Genomic DNA, 8552 nt, shown 5'->3' on the forward strand with positions numbered 1-8552 from the left:
CTTTCCTATCAACCCTTTGCTGATAGCTCTCCGCTCTGGCCTTGGTATCCTGTTCAAAAATCCTGCAACAGTCCACCAGGTCAGAAAACACTCTAATCCGCTGATACCCAATAGCCTGCTTGATCTCGGGACGTAGCCCGTTCTCAAACTTCACACATTTTGAAAATTCCCCAGTAGCCTCGTTATAGGGAGTGTAATACTTTGACAGCTCTGTGAACTTAGCAGCATACTCAGTAACAGACCGGCTGCCCTGCTTCAATTCCAAGAACTCTATCTCTTTCTTTCCTCTGACATCCTCTGGAAAGTACTTCCTCAGGAATCTCTCTCTGAACACCGCCCAAGTGATCTCAGCATTCCCAGCAGCTTCCAACTCAGTGCGGGTAGCAACCCACCAATCATCTGCTTCCTCCGACAGCATATGCGTACCGAACCTGACCTTCTGGTTATCGGCACACTCAGTCACTCGGAAGATCCTCTCGATCTCCTTCAACCACTTCTGAGCACCATCTGGATCGTATGCTCCCTTGAACATTGGAGGATTGTTCTTCTGGAACTCACTCAGTTGACGAGCAGCTCCCATTCCCACAACATTCAGATTCCCTCCAAGTACTCCAGCTAGCATACCCAGAGCCTCAGCAATCGCAGCATCATCTCTACCTCTTCCAGCCATCTCTATTCTGAAAACCCAACAAGCTAAAACAATAAGTACTGATAGGGTTACACAACACCTATCCCGTACAGGGGAACAGAATAATTACGACTCGACTCGACCGACTATGCTCTGATACCACTAATGTAACACCCTTCTAAAATACCCCAAATATTTAATTAAAATAGCAACATATAAATCAGAGTAATTATGCAGTTAAGGGTGTCACACAATCATATCACACCATTCACCATAATAACTGTCATGCTCTTTCATTAATTCAAAACATAAAGTATTTGCACAAATACGCAGCGGATAGAAATCAAATCAATCATGCAAAACATGTAACACATTACATGTAAAATTATTCAACAAGGTAAACATCCCGTCCCGATGTTACATCTATCAGAGCATGACCCACTAAGGAACTACACTAGACTCCAAGCACTAGCTTCTACTCAATCACTGCTCGTTACCTGAAAAATAGTTGTAAGGGTGAGTTCCTCAATCATATAATGAGCATTATAAAATATCATGTCATGTTAAGTAATTTAACACATTAATCACCCTAATCACATCACACATTCAGTAACGGCACATCAATTCAAATATCATACTCAATCCATACAATTCATGCTCATACTCAATATCAACACAACACACGTATAATATTGGAATACATCCATTCATATTATACGCCATACACATATTATGCAATGAGACTCCATGCATGCGGTACCGACTATTTGTGAACATATAGTTCACCTCACCGTCCAAATCCAGGCACGGCTACCAAGCCCACTAGTCCCACTCATTTGAGACCTAGTGACTCACTCACTAATTCCTCACCATGGGAATTAGCTACCACCCCAAGGGCCATGCTATGCACGCTAATTCACCTAGCATGCAAACATCAACAACAGTCCAAAATGACTAACTCACTAATTCCTCACCATGGGAATTAGCTACCACCATAAAGGCCACAATATGCATGCTAATCACCTAGCAATGCTAAATCATCAACCACAATTCAAGAATAGACATATGCTCACACTCTAAGCCATAAAACAGTCTATTCACAAATACACACATAACTGATACATTCACAGGATCATGTATACCATCACACATCATCAGTATTTTATCACATAAGCATATCAGATCATACCAAAGAACAACCACAGTATTAGCACACTCTACTAATACCTATACTACTCAAAACAACGGGAAATGATCCCTAATATATCGTACATCGGCTAAATCACATTACTCAGCTGAATAACCAAAAACTGCACAACAACAGCACAGAAAAATCACAATCCTGCCCATACGCGTACTGCCTAGTCCCATACGCGTATTGCCCATTTCTACGCCAATCCCATACGCGTACCACCTATCTCATACGCGTATGCTACGCGTACCACTTTCCCATACGCGTACCAACAGAGACCAAACTACGTTCAAAACATCATCTTCCTCATCCATACGCGTATTGCCTAGTGCCATACGCGTACCAGACCATCTCATACGCGTATTGCCTAGTGCCATACGCGTATGACCAGAAACCAGACTTCCAGATCTGCTATGGCTTTCTCTGCTACGAGATCTATCCAATTCAACCTTCCACAGTCCAATTTTACACATTATTCGTTCATATCCTCTAACACAAATCATACCCTATTCGATTTCACAAACTCTAACATTATTACATCTAATTCCTACGAATTTCCTTCATTTATAATCCAAATTTCGTTCATCCAATATTTCACAATTTTCATCATACATCATTCCAATCAGAGGTAAATCAATGGTTTATCACTACCCAGTACATATTATCCCATAATACCCATTAAACGATGATAAACCCCCCTTACCTGAGTTAATCCGGCGAATCTTTAAGCTTCAAGCTTTTTCTCTTCTCTAACCTTCTTCCTCTTGCTCTGTCTCTTTGCCCTTTTCCTCTTTTCAGCCGCTTCTCTGCTTTTCACGTAAAACCCTTTCTTTACCAAAAATGGACTTTTTTTTCTTATTTCCAACTTATATATTTTCCAATAATTATTATTCCAATAATAATAATAATAATAATCCAATAATTCCAATTATTTAATTAAATTAATAAATATAATATTAACTTAAATTAAATAATTATCTTATTTTTATCGGGGTGTTACAACTCTCCCCCACTAAAAGAGTTTTCGTCCTCGAAAACATACCTCAAGCGAATAACTCTGGATAAGACTCCTTCATCTGGCTCTCAAGTTCCCAAGTCACATTGCCACCTGCTGGTCCTCCCCAAGCTACCTTCACCAAGGCAATCTCTTTACCCCGCAACTGCTTCAACTCTCGATCCTCGATCCTCATAGGTGATGTTTCAACAGTCAGGTTATCTCTCACCTGGACATCATCTACTTGGACCACATGCGACGGATCATGAATGTACCTCCTCAACTGAGACACATGAAAAACCTCATGAAAATTCGCAAGTGACGGCGGTAAAGCGATACGATAGGCTACCTCTCCTATCCTCTCCAAAATCTGATAAGGACCAATAAATCGAGGTGTCAACTTCTTCGACTTCAAAGCTCGACCAACCCCAGTTATCGGAGTAACACGAAGAAACACATGGTCTCCCTCTTGAAACTCAAGTGACTTCCTCCTCTTGTCGTGATAACACTTCTGACGACTCTGAGCAATCCTCATTTTCTCCTGAATCATCTTAATCTTTTCCGTAGTTTGTTGAACAATCTCCGGTCCAATCACAGCACTCTCACCGGACTCATACCAACATAAAGGTGTCCGACATCTCCTACCATACAAAGCTTCAAACGGTGCCATACCAATGCTCGAATGAAAACTATTGTTGTAGGTAAACTCAATCAAAGGTAAATAACAATCCCAAGCACCTCCCTTCTCCAAAACACAAGCTCTCAAAAGATCCTCTAGTGACTGAATCGTCCTCTCAGTCTGACCATCAGTCTGCGGATGATATGCAGAACTCAATCTCAGCTTAGTTCCCAAAGCCCTCTGCAAACCTTCCCAGAACTTCGATGTAAATCTAGGATCTCTGTCCGAAACAATACTCGACGGAATACCATGCAAACTTACAATCTTCTCAATATACAACTCGGCTAATCTCTCTAACGGATAATCCATTCTGATCGGAATGAAATGAGCCGATTTTGTCAATCTGTCAACAATCACCCAAATAGCTTCAACATTCTTAATTGTCCTCGGTAAACCAGAAACAAAATCCATACTGATACTATCCCACTTCCACTCTGGAATAGCCAACGGTTGCATTAGCCCAGACGGCTTCTGATGCTCAATCTTTGACTTCTGACAAGTCAAACAAGAATAAACAAAACTCGCAATTTCTCTTTTCATTCCCGGCCACCAAAATAACTTTTTCAAATCATGATACATCTTCGTAGCTCCAGGATGAATACTCAAGCCACTACGATGTCCTTCTTCAAGAATACTCTTCTTAAGTTCGGTAACATCCGGAATACACACCCGATTACCAAATTTCAAAACACCATTCTCATCAACTCTGAATTCACCACCTTGACCTTGATTCACTAGAGTCAACTTATCAACCAAAACACATCGGATTTCTGACCCTCTCTGATCTCATCCAAATACTACTCGTTAACTTCAACATTCCCAATTTAACACTATTGTGAGTACTCTCACACACCAAACTCAAGTCTCTAAACTGCTCAATTAAATCCAATTCCTTAACCATTAACATAGACATATGCAATGATTTCCGACTCAATGCATCAGCCACCACGTTTGCTTTACCCGGATGGTAATTCAAACCAAAGTCATAATCCTTCAGAAACTCTAACCATCTCCTCTGTCTCATATTCAGCTCTTTCTGATCAAACAAATACTTTAAACTTTTATGGTCACTGAAAACCTCAAATCTTGACCCGTACAAGTAATGCCTCCATAACTTCAGAACAAATACCACGGCTGCCAACTCTAAATCGTGTGTCGGATAGTTCCTCTCATGAACCCTCAGTTGTCTCGAAGCATAAGCTATAACCTGCTTATTCTGCATCAACACACCACCCAAAGCCAACAATGAAGCATCACAGTAAACCTCAAATGATTCCGATGGACTCGGTAATATCAGAATAGGAGCAGTAGTCAACCTTCTCTTTAACTCTTGGAAACCTTCTTCACATTTTGAGTCCCAAACAAAAGCTTGCCCCTTTCTAGTCAACATCGTCAACGGTAATGCCAACTTAGAAAATCCTTCAATGAATTTCCTATAATAACCTGCAAGTCCAAGAAAACTCCTTATCTCAGAAACTGACTTCGGAGCTTCCCACTTAGATACCGCTTCTATCTTAGAAGGATCAACAGCAACACCACCTCTTGAAATCACATGACCAAGAAAACTAACCTCTTCTAACCAAAATTCACACTTAGACAGTTTAGCAAATAACCTCTTTTCTCGTAGAACTCCTAAAACCACTCTCAAATGTTCAGCATGCTCTTCTTCAGATTTCGAATACACTAAAATATCATCAATAAACACCACAACAAACTGATCTAGGTACGGATGGAAAATCCTATTCATATACTCCATAAATACTCCAGGCGCATTAGTCACACCAAAAGGCATTACAGAATACTCATAATGTCCATACCTTGTTCTGAAAGCAGTCTTCTGAATATCCTCAGTTTTCACACGTATCTGATGATACCCAGATCTCAAATCTATTTTGCTGAACACACTCGCACCAACCAACTGATCCATCAAATCATCAATCCTCGGCGAAGGATACCGATTCTTGATCGTTACTTTATTCAGTTGCCTGTAGTCCACACACAACCTCATAGTACCTTCTTTCTTCTTAACCAATAACACTGGTGCACCCCACGGTGACACACTCGGACGAATAAATTTCTTATCCAACAGATCTTCCAGCTGACTCTTCAATTCAGCTAACTCAACAGCAGACATACGGTACGGAGCCATCGATATCGGCCTAGTACCAGGTACCAAATCAATCGAGAACTCAACTTCACGCTCTGGCGGTAATTCATTCACTTCTTCAGGAAACACATCAGGAAAATGACACACTACGGCTAGATCGCAAATCACCAGTTTATCTTTAGCCTCCAAAGTCGCTAACAGCATAAACAACTCTGCCCCATCGGCTACTTCCTCATTCACCTGCCTTGCTGATAGAAACAAACTCTTCCCTTCCTCAATCTCAGGAAAGATCACAGTCTTATCAAAACAGTTGATATAAACTCGGTTAAACACCAACCAGTTCATACCTAGGATAACATCAACCTGCACTAGTGGAAGACACACGAGGTCTATCCCAAAGTCTCTACCAAAAATACTCAAAGGACAATTTAAACAAACTGAAGTAGTAGTCACTGAACCCTTCGCAGGAGTATCAATCACCATACTACCACGCATCTCAGATACCTCTAACTTAAGTTTCACAGCACAATCCAAAGATATAAAGGAATGAGTCGCACCTGTGTCAATAATAGCTACTAGAGGAAAGCCATTAATATAACACGTACCTCGGATCAAACGATCATCTGCAGAAGTCTCAGAACCCGATAAAGCAAAAACCTTGCCTCCCGACTGGTTCTCTTTCTTCGGCTTAGGACACTGTGGACTGATATGACCCACCTCTCCACAGTTGAAACAAGTCACAGTCTTCAACCGGCACTCTGCAGCCAAGTGACCACCTTTGCCACACTTAAAACACTTCTTCTCATTACTGGTACACTCATGGATACGATGTCCAGCCTGACCACATCTGAAACACTTAGCAGGGGCACTGGAGTCTCCCCCACTAGGCCGCCTCACCCCACTCTGTCTCTGGAAACCCTTGCCAGCTACATACGGTTTCCCACTATCATTCTGATTCTTGCCTTTCCTATCAACCCTTTGCTGATAGCTCTCCGCTCTGGCCTTGGTATCCTGTTCAAAAATCCTGCAACAGTCCACCAGGTCAGAAAACACTCTAATCCGCTGATACCCAATAGCCTGCTTGATCTCGGGACGTAGCCCGTTCTCAAACTTCACACATTTTGAAAATTCCCCAGTAGCCTCGTTATAGGGAGTGTAATACTTTGACAGCTCTGTGAACTTAGCAGCATACTCAGTAACAGACCGGCTGCCCTGCTTCAATTCCAAGAACTCTATCTCTTTCTTTCCTCTGACATCCTCTGGAAAGTACTTCCTCAGGAATCTCTCTCTGAACACCGCCCAAGTGATCTCAGCATTCCCAGCAGCTTCCAACTCAGTGCGGGTAGCAACCCACCAATCATCTGCTTCCTCCGACAGCATATGCGTACCGAACCTGACCTTCTGGTTATCGGCACACTCAGTCACTCGGAAGATCCTCTCGATCTCCTTCAACCACTTCTGAGCACCATCTGGATCGTATGCTCCCTTGAACATTGGAGGATTGTTCTTCTGGAACTCACTCAGTTGACGAGCAGCTCCCATTCCCACAACATTCGGATTCCCTCCAAGTACTCCAGCTAGCATACCCAGAGCCTCAGCAATCGCAGCATCATCTCTACCTCTTCCAGCCATCTCTATTCTGAAAACCCAACAAGCTAAAACAATAAGTACTGATAGGGTTACACAACACCTATCCCGTACAGGGGAACAGAATAATTACGACTCGACTCGACCGACTATGCTCTGATACCACTAATGTAACACCCTTCTAAAATACCCCAAATATTTAATTAAAATAGCAACATATAAATCAGAGTAATTATGCAGTTAAGGGTGTCACACAATCATATCACACCATTCACCATAATAACTGTCATGCTCTTTCATTAATTCAAAACATAAAGTATTTGCACAAATACGCAGCGGATAGAAATCAAATCAATCATGCAAAACATGTAACACATTACATGTAAAATTATTCAACAAGGTAAACATCCCGTCCCGATGTTACATCTATCAGAGCATGACCCACTAAGGAACTACACTAGACTCCAAGCACTAGCTTCTACTCAATCACTGCTCGTTACCTGAAAAATAGTTGTAAGGGTGAGTTCCTCAATCAATATAATGAGCATTATAAAATATCATGTCATGTTAAGTAATTTAACACATTAATCACCCTAATCACATCACACATTCAGTAACGGCACATCAATTCAAATATCATACTCAATACCAATACAATTCATGCTCATACTCAATATCAACACAAACACACGTATAATATTGGAATACATCCATTCATATTATACGCCATACACATATTATGCAATGAGACTCCATGCATGCGGTACCGACTATTTGTGAACATATAGTTCACCTCACCGTCCAAATCCAGGCACGGCTACCAAGCCCACTAGTCCCACTCATTTGAGACCTAGTGACTCACTCACTAATTCCTCACCATGGGAATTAGCTACCACCCCAAGGGCCATGCTATGCACGCTAATTCACCTAGCATGCAAACATCAACAACAGTCCAAAATGACTAACTCACTAATTCCTCACCATGGGAATTAGCTACCACCATAAAGGCCACAATATGCATGCTAATCACCTAGCAATGCTAAATCATCAACCACAATTCAAGAATAGACATATGCTCACACTCTAAGCCATAAAACAGTCTATTCACAAATACACACATAACTGATACATTCACAGGATCATGTATACCATCACACATCATCAGTATTTTATCACATAAGCATATCAGATCATACCAAAGAACAACCACAGTATTAGCACACTCTACTAATACCTATACTACTCAAAACAACGGGAAATGATCCCTAATATATCGTACATCAGCTAAATCACATTACTCAGCTGAATAACCAAAAACTGCACAACAACAGCACAGAAAAATCACAATCCTGCCCATACGCGTAC

This window comes from Lathyrus oleraceus, chromosome 6 (assembly GCF_024323335.1).
Source record: "Lathyrus oleraceus cultivar Zhongwan6 chromosome 6, CAAS_Psat_ZW6_1.0, whole genome shotgun sequence".
Classification (NCBI taxonomy): domain Eukaryota; kingdom Viridiplantae; phylum Streptophyta; class Magnoliopsida; order Fabales; family Fabaceae; genus Lathyrus; species Lathyrus oleraceus.